The sequence below is a fragment of the Euprymna scolopes genome, chromosome 19 (assembly GCF_053919585.1).
Source record: "Euprymna scolopes isolate OS-2025 chromosome 19, ASM5391958v1, whole genome shotgun sequence".
NCBI lineage: Eukaryota > Metazoa > Mollusca > Cephalopoda > Sepiida > Sepiolidae > Euprymna > Euprymna scolopes.
In genome coordinates this window covers 130931582-130944395 of record NC_136500.1, presented here as the reverse complement: position 1 = coordinate 130944395, position 12814 = coordinate 130931582, and the positions used below count along the sequence as shown (strand labels likewise).

Sequence of the window (12814 nt, the reverse complement as noted above, 5' to 3'; positions counted from 1 at the left end):
TTCATCAAGTAGTTTCTTTTTTTTTTTTTTTTTTTTACAGCGAAAAAGCAATTCTTATGATACCGAGCAAAAGGTTCGATTTCTAGGAAGGGAGGGGAGAGAGTGTCGGCGCTTTAACTGGCGTTATCTCCCCGTAGTGTGTTTAGCAAATTCCATAATGGCTAACTTCAACGCGCTCTCCTAAGAACGTGTTTTTCCGATGTAAAAAAAACAACAAAAAGAAAACTACTCGATCAAATTAAATTAATTTTTTTTTGGAGGGGGGGGGATCTTCAGTCCAAAACGGATGCGCACAATATAACCTTTTTTCGATATTTTCATTTTTAAATGTCTTGAGTAAACTGTACAAGTACCGTTGTTTCATTATCTAATCATGTGGTTTTAGTTTACCTTCTTTGTCTTGGATCTTAACAGTTGTTGTTCGACTAATCCAAATAAAAATTAAATGTTCAGTAAAAAAATAAACCTCATTTTTATATCTTTATACGTTTTATTATTTTAATGAATTGAAAATACACCAAGAGAAAGTTGCGAAAGAAATCCCAACGAGCTTTCAGCTTTTACAAATATAAACTAACATTGATAAGAAAATAATTTTGAACACTTAACTAATTAGCGGACATATTTACACAAGGAACGGAATAATGATTGCACCGTTTAACGATTATCTAAATTAATCGTTCTTTAGCAGTTGATTTTCTCTTTAAGTAATTTCACGTTTAAATCGTGTTTATTATTATTATTATTAATAACTTTGATTCTTTTATATTTTCGTATATTTTATTACTTAATGAATTGGACACTCACAAAAAAGTTGTATTAATTTACTGAAGAAATCCTGACAAACAAAACAATTTTTCTATTTTAAACAAAAGAAAAAACGAATTCATCCCACTGGAATGAAAGGTAATTTTTTTCTTCTTTATTCACAATTTTTTTTTTGTTTTTTTTTTGACAGTTTAAAAAGATTACATTCAATAACTTTTAAAATAATTTTAAACATTGAAATCAGTGTTCTTTTTAGTGTACCTATTTACTATGCCTCCCCAGGGTCGTTTTTTAACGTGGAGAAAAGGTACAAAAATAAAAATTGTCTCAGTCGTGAAGGATTTCTCCTCCACCGAAAGAGAACAAGAAATGGAAGTGCAGCATCTGAAGAACAGATACTACACTTTGATCTTGTCCTGTTCTTTTTAGTGTAATCCAATAAAAACAAGCATTAATTCCGCCATGCTTTATAACGATGTCAATAAAAATATATATGAATCATTAATTCTCCGATTAATAAAGTTTCCTAATGAATATTTTTTTCAATCCGATACTTTGATTGTTATCAAAAAATGTGTTTATTTAAGTAAAACTCATGTGATTTCTTAGAAACAATGTTTACCCTAAACACAATAATTTAATTCGAAGTTAGTAAAATTATTGGTAAATGTTTCGTTTAGGTCCACCTCCACAATTTTCTTTAAAATGACGACATTTAAAGGTTTTCGACTATGCTGAATACGAAAATCGCATTGAAATATTGCAGAGATAAGTAGTTATCAAGATAGAAAAAAATGCATTATGCACGGTAATTTTGGCGGCCATCTTGGTTTTTTTCCTTCGTGTAAAATTCTGATTGCTTAGGGCGCGCGCGCATGCGCGTAAAAAAATGGCCGCCAAAATTACCGTGCATAATGCATTTTTTTCTATCTTGATAACTACTTATCTCTGCAACATTTCAATGCGATTTTCGTATTCAGCATAGTCGAAAACCATTAAATGTCGTCATTTTTAAGAAAATTGTGGAGGTGGAGCTAAACGAAACATTTACCAAATTATTAAACAACTGAGAAAAAAAAATGTTATTTCGGTATTTGGTTTAACATTTTGGTGCTAATGCACTTACTGATCCGCGCTATTGTTTAAATCGTATTTCCAAGTTTAATTAAAGTTTTATTACATGTTTTTTTATACAATTGTAAGATTAAAGTACAGAATAGGTACAAAACTCCCTCTCCTCCCCATGTTAAGAATGGCTTTTTAAATAATAACGTTATTATTTCAGCACGGATCAATAAGCGCATGAGTACCAACATTTTAATAAATCTTTTTGTGTCTGCACGGATTATTATGTTGTTAGAGAACTTTGTTTGATTTTTTATATTTTATCCCATATTTTAGATTTTACAGTGGGGGGTCACTTTGTTTTACATGATGTGGGAAAAAAACTATTTAGAGGGTAAAGTAGATTACCCGGTGATAGCGTAAGCTCCGAGGGGTTGCAAAGGATTCCCTATGCGCCCCCCTCCTACTGGGTCGAGTAACAAGTATTATAGTACGGCGAGCAGCGAGTAACTAAGTTGTGCCAACCGTTCACCAGTAAGTCATTAACAGAACTGGTACTAGTCAGAGACACAATTCTTTTATAACAGAAGAATTGTGCCTCCCCCTACTCCTCCAAGTCTATAAAAGACTCGTCCTCTCAACCACTCAGATTAGAATTCCGCCCTCGAGGCCGGCGCCACCAAGTAAGCAATCTTCTTTTTTTATTTTTATTTTTATTTTTATTTTCTCACACACTCCCGACAAAAATGAGAAAAAAAAAACAAAAGGTAGAAGAGAGAAACAAAAAAGAAAAAAGTTACATCAAAATGACAGACCACCTAAATACTTAATCAAAAAACAACTGTTAGTACAATATAGCAGTAGTCGATCAGTCCAGATATCAATCAAGCAGGCAGCAGGCTAGGTCTACCCCGTCGTTTTTTCAGGGGTGCTCATTCTGGGCAATACCACTTTTGCCTGTTGGGAGGTTCTGAGTCGATACCGACACATCGGAAATGGTACCAATCGTCGCACGAGTCACACCCGATCATATTCTGATTCTGCTGCGGAGAGCTGCACAGGGGACACAACCAGACCTGCTCCTCAACACTAGGGGGTAAACCCAACGTCTCCCCTCTCTCCGCAACAGGAGGTCCTTCAGGAGTCCTAGAAAGCTCTAAGGGGTACAGATGTTTCAGGGAATGTACTTCCTCCAAGCCCTCCCCTTTTTGAACACATGCTTTTCTAACGACACCATCATGGCCTGGAATCAGTTCAGTAATAGTTCCTAAGACCGAAAACGGTCTGGGTTTCAAAGGACCCTTAATCAGCACAACATCATCCTTCTGGAGGCGGGTTCTTGTACTTAGTTGGGATCGACCAGGAATCTTCCTTCCCAGCTCTAGCAGGTAATCCTCATACCATAGTTTGTGGAAATCTGTCAGACATTGGTCCCTAAGTTCCAAGGTTTGAATTAGCTTCTCCCTGCTGGGAGGCAACAAGGTTGTTCTATCCTCTCTATCCAGTCGTATCAATAGCCCGGGGCTCTGATTGGGCTTAAGGAACATATTAGGGGTAATTGGAGTAGCACTTCTGTCGGCTGACACCTGGTAAGTAAGAGGCCGGTTATTAACAGACCTTTGAATATCCGATAACACTATCAGAAGGGTTAAGTAATCCAATCTACCCCTGCCAAGAATCTTAAATAGGCAGTTCTTCATGGTCTTGATACATCGCTCCCATGTTCCTCCATACCAAGGAGAGAACAAGGGAATGGTTTTAAGTTTTAACTTACAAGGACCGTATTTTCTTTGATAGTCCGTAAAAAGAGAGAGACGGTCGAAAATCTTTCCACTTCCGATAAACGTTTTCGCGTTGTCACTATAAAGGGTTTCGGGAACGCCATATCGGTTAGTAAATCGAACCAGTGCCTGGAAGAAAGAGGGTACGCTCATGTCGGGAACTACTTCAATGTGTATTGCTCTGATATTCAAGCAAGTGAACAGGAGCAAGTACATTTTCGTATCTCGTTTCCCGTCACTCACCCAAAGATGGCCAGTAAAATCAATCCCAGTGTGTTGATAGGGGACTCTGAAATCGGTACGGTCCGACGGCACGGCAGCAGCAGCATTCGACGTCACTGGCGTTGAATTATAACGTTTACATCTGGCACAAACAGCCAGTACCTTATTCACAGCTTGTCGACCCTGCGGGACCCAATAACCGCTTCGCCTCAACTCCGCTAGAGTTGACCCAGTTCCAAGGTGGCAACACCTTTCGTGACAATCCAAAATGATGAGTCTGGTAACAGGATGATGTTTCCCTATCAGAATGGGGTTTTTAACTTCATAACCAAAGTGGGAAGATTGGTTGATTCTTCCCCGAGATCGAATCAAACCGTCAGGGTCCAGAAAAAGATCTAGAGCACGAACCCTAACTGGCATGGGTTTACCACTCGGCTCCTTGAGGTACTCCACTTCCATGGGAAATTCTTGCCGTTGCACTGTCTTCATAAGGTAGATCGCTACCTTAGAGTTGTAGTCCCATTGTCGATTAAATCGGATGGCTAGGAACTTAAACACCAAGGCAGTAACAGTCAGTAAACCAGAGAATGAGGAAAACCTCTGAAAAGGTATGGCGGAAGTGTACTCTTGATCATGGATCAAAGAACAATTCGCTGAACTGCGGGTCATTATCTGGCATATCTCACTCAAACAGGGCATATCCTGTCCTGGCCATTGAGATATTCCTTCGCCTAGCCAGGAAGGGCCTGAACACAAAAATTCCATCTTAGATTGGAACTTTCTCAATGTTAATCCTCTTGTTAACAAATCCGCCGGGTTGTGTGTACTATCAACATATCTGAAGAGAGTCTTCAAGCCATAGCGAGACTCCAACTCCACTTTCATCTGCAGAATGTCTTTAAGTCTATTTTTTGCAAAAACATTTTTGCTAGCCATGTTTTGAGATAAAATCCAGGACAAGACCACCTGTGCATCCGTGGCTATACACAAATAACTTTATTATTTCAGCACGGATCAATAAGTGCATGAGTACCTATATTTGTTTTTAACACGTTTTTCGTTTTCTGTCTATAAAACAGATTGCTCTATTTTATTAAATTGATGAAAGTACAAATTAGTTAGCAATTGATTTCTAAATAAAAACATAAGCAGAAGCCATTTTTTTTATTTGCAACAAAAGAAAAAATAAAATCGATATGTGAAACTACATAATAGTTAGCAATTAATTTCCACATAAAAACGTTATCAGAAGTCATTTTTTACTTGCAATAAAACAACAAATAAAATTGATATGTGAAACTACATAATAGCAATTGATTTCTAAAATATTAAATATAAATTTGAATATCAAAATTTCAGAAAGCCAACAACGATATTTTTGTTTATTAAGAAAATAGACTATACTCGTAAAAATGTAAGAAAGCAAAACCTAATTTGAGCTCCGCCTTCCTTCTTGGCTGCCACAAACATTGGAACCTGCAATAGGAAAGGATCGTTTTTCGTGAACAATTATTATTTGGTGTATTTGTATAATGGTATCAATTTTTTAGAGCAACGTACTGACCACCTCTTTTCATTTTTAAAATTCTAAACTACTTGTGTAACAATATGTAATTAATTTTGGTCTAACTGCATAACGAACGAATAGCTAAGAATGTGTTCACCAGTCAATAGTGAATTGCAAAAATCAGTTTTACATGTATTTAACACAGACCAAAATTTAGCTCATGACATTTTTTTCATTTTATTCAATGTTATTTTCATTATCTGTTATAATTCAAATGTAAAAAAAAATTCTTCATTAGTTTTTTATAAGAAAAAAGTGTTTTTAAAACAACATATATTAACCAATAGAAACATTGATTACTATAAACTGAATAATTAATAAAAGGGAAACACATAAATTGCATGTTGCTTCACTATTGTTCGAAAATCAGGGCTTGGACTTCCATTTGTTCGAACATCTGGAATGGAGGTCTTTCTGCAGATAAAGCGACCATGATATCTGGTCATCCTCTCTTTCATGTCCTGGTGGAATCTCCTCCTCTTGTTGTAATCATTGAACCCAGGGTTTTTTTACAAAGGAATCACCACTTATCAAGGCCCAGATGCCACTCGAGGATACGGGTTAAAGAGTGTACATTGGTCAAAAGGACAATATCATAGCAATCGTTAGAAGTGTAAATTTGGTAAATTGGATTACTTAAAGGGAACAGCTCATCAAGTACTTGTTTACATTGGACTTGAAGACAACCATATTGTAGTCAGCTGGAAAGCAGGCAAACAGAAGAGAGTTCCACAGATGAGCAGTTCTAAGAAAGAAGCTTTGTTCATAGAATCTATGTTTAGGTTTAGGCACAGATAAAGAGTGGGTGAAATTATTGATAGTGTTTACAGCCAAATGAGTGTTTCTCTTGAATGTTTGGTGAGGGGGAAACCATAGATTGGAGCTCAGACGAGCACTTCTCATAAAAATAATGATTAAACAGACATGTTCACAACGTCTCTTCTATGAGAAAGAGGTTGCAGGGAAGAGAAAAGGGCATCCCCCACTAGGCTATGAAGTCTATTCTAAAAGCTGTCAAGACAGGATAAGTTCTTCCTAGCAGATCCTGCCCAAATGTGACAGCAATACTCCATCCTTGGACGTATCTGGCTCTTATATAGGTAGAGAATTGCATCAGATTTTTAGCAAAACGGTCCACGTCTGAAAATAGGTAGTGCATCTTGATGCTCATGTTCCAACCCAGGTCACTGAAGACAGTCTGCATGTTATTGACAAGTTCTGCATAGTTGCTGGACTTGTTGCCACCAAGAAAGTTCTTCACTCTTAGAATAAATATCTTTCACGTTTTCAGTTCCACTTTGTTCATTGAGTGTTTGCACACTGGATCTCTGATAGGATGCCAGAACTTAGGGCTGACAAACATGTCGGCTTTTATCTTCTCCTTTGAAAGCCTGACAAAAGTGTAGCAGTAAGCATCCCTGTCCAGAACCCTGACGAACTGCTTGATTAAACTGACCTTGCTATGCAATGAGGGGAAATAGTGTACTATCTCTGTTCATTGATGATGTTTCTCGCATTGCGAAGAACCAATTCTTCCTGCACAGACTAGTCTTTATCGTCTTGTGCTGAGCAGAGTCCCCACTATCTCACATACACAGAAAATATGGGTACTTGGCGAAGCCAGACTGTTGTTCAAATAAAAAGTTCACCATCTTAAGATCAACACAAATAAACCACTCATGCTAATCATAATCAATTTTCTCCGTTGCTTTTTACTTCTTCAGTGCAGTCAAGGGCTGCTTCATTAACTATAGTTTTGATCTAAAATTTTCTGCTTTGCAACAGGAATATTTGGAAGATTTCAGGGTTTTGTGACCTAAATAGTTCTCAGTAAAATAATCTTTACTAATCACAACAATTATTAAACCTGGCATATTAACCCTACAAACTTCTTTAAAAAAAACGTCACACATGCATACATGTGAACAACAACATAAAAAAGATATGTAGCCATAACTCCAAAACATGATGACTTGATTGAGAAAAAAACAATGTGATTTATGGAGTCAGTGCATCAGATTCGTCCTAACTTAGTTGTAACAATGCTGACAAAAATCTGTTGATGATCTGTATAATTTATGTAGTGAATTCACTACATAATATATTTTCATCGTCTTTCTATTTGAAAAACACATGTCCTTTAAATCACTGTCCTATTTGTTTTTGCTCTAATGCTAGAAATGATGCCTAAAGATGCTGTAACTCATTTGCAACAGAAACTGTCAAACAACTGTGGCTCCTTTATTTGCTTACTTGTATAACCTTTAGGAGGATAACAGTCCTCAATAGATTAATACATGTTTTATCTCAAAGGATTCCAAAATAATAAAAATAAAATTACATATAAATTGTCTTCTACTCTGAAGTCTGAAATTTTTCACTATTTGCTCACTGTACTCAAACTGATTGTAAACACAAACTTGGTTAACAATATAATAAAGCTAAAAATAATAAACGGTGAGCCTGACTTTGTCACTTCTTGCTAGCTATGCTCAGACTGGTTGTAAGCACAAACTTCTTCCCAGCCGGCAATGCTTCTCTGTCCGCACTGCACTGACCATGAACCACAGTTGCACTCGTTCTCATGACGATTCATTTGTTAGTAATTACGTGTGACAAGTCACTAAAAATATATGTAAAAAAGACCCACCCACCCCACCTCACCTCAGATGTGTGCATTGGCAGTGTTTTCATTACGTGTGCACATCACCACATAATCTTATCTAATTGTTATGGGTACATTAAACATGCTTTAAATGTATTATAGCGAATGGTAAAATATGTCCTTAATGTATTAAATGAAATGGCTAATTTGATACACGCATATAAATAAGAATGTTAAACAATATTAAGCTAAAAACAATAAACGTTGATCCTAGCATGACTGTAAGTATAAACTTATTCCTAGCCGGCAATTCCTGCTGCTTTATCTATACAGATCATGGATCAGTATAAGTATACAGAAGAAACATAAATTTATATGATGTATAAAACTATATGTAAAACTGGGAATAAATATGAGATATGTAAACTATAAATAAAATGATGCACGAAAACGTTATGTTAGCAATCTTTGATTGGACAAAACTACCAATCATGCACTTTCAATGCTTATATATTTGTTGCTGTGGGATACAATATAAATCACTGGCGAGAGCAAAATTCCCCATCGATGCAAGCAGAAGTGATACAATGAAGAATCTTATTGTCAAAACTTCATATAAAACTTCATATAAAACTTCATATAGGAAACAAGATTGAAGAATTTATATATAAGATTTATATATAAACGCTATTTAATGATAAACACAACACTAATATCTTGACAGTATTAAAAATATTTAATTTCATTTTTTTTATTTGCAGAGTTTCCTGCTTGAAAAGATTCGATGGATTTAAATGGATTATTTTCTTTAAACATTGTTTTACAGACGAGTATTGCCTCATATCGAAAACAAAAACATTTGTATGAAGATTTATTTCTCACAATACAATTTAACAAATCACCTGGAATAAATGCGAAAATAACAGATTTTGATAATTATATTTGTATTTGTAGAAATATGTGTTTAATGTTCAAATAAATTGAAATCTATGAAGAAATTGAATCACTAATTGTAAAAATACTATCATTAATTAGAATATCTCTTACAAACTAGATAAATGCAATATTTTCATGAAGTAAGAAGCATTTTTATTTGCTTAAACATTTGTGAATTCATATTAAAAAGACGTCCATTATTTCAGAACTAAATTTAGTGAAGTATGCAAGTCCAATCTGGGGAAAAACCACATTCTTGTGAAGTGTGTGGATTTTCTTTTTCAAAAAAATCAACGTTAGTAACGCATATAAGAACTCACACTGGAGAAAAGTCATACTCTTGTAAAGTGTGTGAATATTCTTGTTCTCGAAAATCAAGTTTAGTGACACATATGAGAACTCATACTGGGGAAAAGCCATACTCATGTGAAGTGTGTAGATACTCCTTTTCAAAAAAATCAAATTTAGTAACACATATAAGAACTCATACTGGGGAAAAACCATATTCTTGTGAAGTGTGTGGATATTCTTGTTCTCAAAAGTCTAGGTTAGTTACACATATGAGAACACATACTGGGGAAAGGCCACATTCTTGTGAAGTGTGTGGATATACCTGTTCTGAAATATCAACATTAGTAACACATATACGAACGCACACTGGGGAAAAGTCACATACGTGTGAAGTATGTGGATATTCTTGTATTGAAAAATCAATGTTAGTGCGACACATGAGAACTCACACTGGGGAAAAGCCATATTCCTGTGATGTATGTGCATATTCTTGCTCTGTAAAATCAAGTTTAGTTACACATATGAGAACTCACACTGGAGAAAAGCCATATGTTTGTGACTTGTGTGGACATTCTTGTTCTAAAAGATCACATTTAGTTACCCATATCAGAACTCATACTGGGGAAAAGCCGCATTCTTGTGAAGTGTGTGGATATTCTTTCATTGAAAAATCAAAGTTAGTGAGACATTTGAAAACTCACACTGGAAAATAAACTAAATTCTTGTGAAGTGTGTGGATATTCTTTTTACATATTTAAATCTTGAATGAATAAAATAAAGTCTAGAGGAGACCACTTGATTTTTTCAAACTGCTGTAAAATAAAAAGAGAAAAAAGCCACATTATTGCATACTATGTCCATATTCCTGTTCTGTAAAATAACAAACAATTGACAAAAGTTATAATTTTGAAAGCATGTTCTTTGCCACATTCTAAAAAATACATATAGAAATTTATACAAAAGAAGACTTTCAAAACATCTGGCAGTATGTCCTATCCTGTTCTGGAACAAAATTATAAGTAAATTAAAAGAGGATATTAACAGGATACCAACTGATATTGAATATAACTCAATTGAAAAGAAAAGGCTTTAATGTCAGATTCAGGAAAAAAAACGTAAATGTTCAAAAAATTGGTTTGATAACAATATCCCAAAATCCATGCCTAAAAAAGTTACCAAATTTCTGGTTGAAGAAGCTATAAACACAGCATAGCAAATATAGTGTTAATATTTAAGGAACTACACAAAGATGATAATTAAATGCAAAACAAGCATTGTATCATCAACACAGTAAGACCTACGTCCTAATAAATGTAGACACTACAATATAGAAGCTCTTTATTGGCCTGATTTATTAACATTTAGGAACAATTTTTGTTTGGAGCATATTTTTAAAAAAGAGCAAGCATATGTAGGAGGAAGTGGTTTGGAACCAAATAAAAGTTGTTGCTTAAAGAAGCAGATATATCTAAGCATTATACAACATACTATATTATAAATACCACATATATGAAGAAATTTTGTCTGATACATTTCCTTAAAGAACAAGTAAAATTCAAAAGGAAAAAGCTAAAACTATGCTGATATAAACAATTTAATAAAATTCACAAAGATGATGGAAAGACTTCACCACCATCATCCCAATTGCTTATGTAAATGATGAAAATTGTTTAGCTTATCAAGATACTAGCCTGGGTGTTTACAGGTATGTGTCGAGCAAAAAAAAAGGAATATCTGTTGATTTCAGTGTGTCCAGTTATTAACAAGGTTGAGAAAAAAACAATGCACCGATAACTTGTTTATTTAAATAATTTTCAAACATTAAATAGGAAAAATGCTTAGAACACAATAACTACATAGCAATTTCTACATTGGCATAATTAGTAGGGGATATGCGGTCCTTTTTTATAATGACTTGTAAAAGACGTTGGTCCACAGAATTAGTCGAATTTGTGATCTCATCAGCACTTATTTCTTGCGATATCTCTGGAAGAGCATCCCAGAATTCATCTTGTCTCTTAAAGTGGCGTCCACTTGCATAGAGGCGTCCTTCATGATACTCCAAAGGTTCTCAATTGGGTTCAAATCTGATGAATTCACAGGCCACTCAATCTTCCGTAGCCCAAAGAACCCCAGTTGTTGCAAATACTTTTTGCTTTTGTTTGCTGCATGCGAGGGAGCATTATCCTGCATAAAAGTAATGGTTCTTTCAAACGTCAGCCTTTGCTTCTTCAGCCATGGTTCAAAGTGCTCCTTCAGAAAAGCTGTGTAAGCATTTGCCTTCTGGGACTCTCCATGGGCCAACTAAAGTACCTTCGATAATCCCAGCCCAAATCATTATCCCACCACCACCTTGTTAGTGCGTTAAATGCTAATGACGATGTCGCCCATCTAGGACCCATCCCTTGCTCCAGCCATCTGTGCCATCAAAAGTGACACGCATTTCATCCGTGAATAAAACTTTGAAAAAATCCGTTTTCATGTTGTCCTCTGCCCACCTCAATCGGTTTTGTATGTGATGTTGCTTTAATGGAGGCTTTGTCACAGGCTTAACAGATTTGCCACTTCTTTCAGAAGGCGACATTGAGTACTTTTTGAGACATTCTTCAATCTGGCTTTGTCAAAGACTTCTTGACTTGTCTGCCTAGGGTTCTTAACAACTTCACATTTAATTTGGAGTCGGGAATGGTGTGAAGCAACTCTAGATTTACGTTTATCATCTCTCTTACGTACATTTGTATGGTCCTTTACAAAGTTCTTCACAGTTTTGTGTTGCTTTCCTATCATTTTCGATATTTCGAGGGTAGTTTTACCTTTTCCTAGCTGTTCTGTAATAGTACTCTGTTCAGAATTACTTAAACAACCTTTACGACCCATTGTATTGACGAAACAAACTGCCTTGTTTATAATTTGACACACATGAAATATTGACGATTTGGCAATTAGGATGACATGTTGTTTACATTGCGCGAAACAGTACAAACTATTCACAGTACGTGCAGCTAAGCATTGTCAACATTTCCGAAGCTTTTGATACGAAACTACTGATAAGTTTCTGAAACTGGTAAAAAATGTTATCTCGTTAATAATTTGACACGTAGTGTATACCAAAATACAATTCTCCTCTCAAAAACAGAAAAAAACAATAATAACAATCGACACTAATATGAACAATGGAAGTTTTCATTTTAAGAGAATTATCAGATAAAATGAAAAAAAAATTGTAGATAAAACAATTTGGATGCCAGAATAAATGAGATTATATTTCCTTTTACAAAACGTATTTTCCTTAAACTTTGGATCAATTAATAAAAAGTGAATATAAAATAATTAAAGATGACCAAATAATGAAAACTCTTTTGATATTAACAATTCAACTAGTATTGGTATCAACATGAGAATTATAGTTTATTTTTTAAAACATATAAACAAATTTGTTGAAAAGCAATTACTTTCTACTTCTATTAAACATTGTTACTTCAGTGCATGAACTAGAAGAGTGGATATATATATTATACACATTTGGAAATAAAATATTTTTATCAATATTTGATCCAGCGTAAAAACATTGTAATCCTA

At 34.9% G+C, this 12814-nt stretch overlaps 1 long non-coding RNA gene across 1 annotated transcript; it reads left to right on the top strand.

Annotated features, from left to right (window-relative positions):
* The first annotated feature begins 655 nt into the window (after positions 1–655).
* Positions 656–10027, top strand: LOC145239976 (uncharacterized). The gene is made up of 2 exons (XR_013862447.1): positions 656–906; positions 8770–10027. It is a non-coding gene; the product is annotated as an uncharacterized LOC145239976 (long non-coding RNA).
* The last annotated feature ends 2787 nt before the right edge of the window (positions 10028–12814 follow it).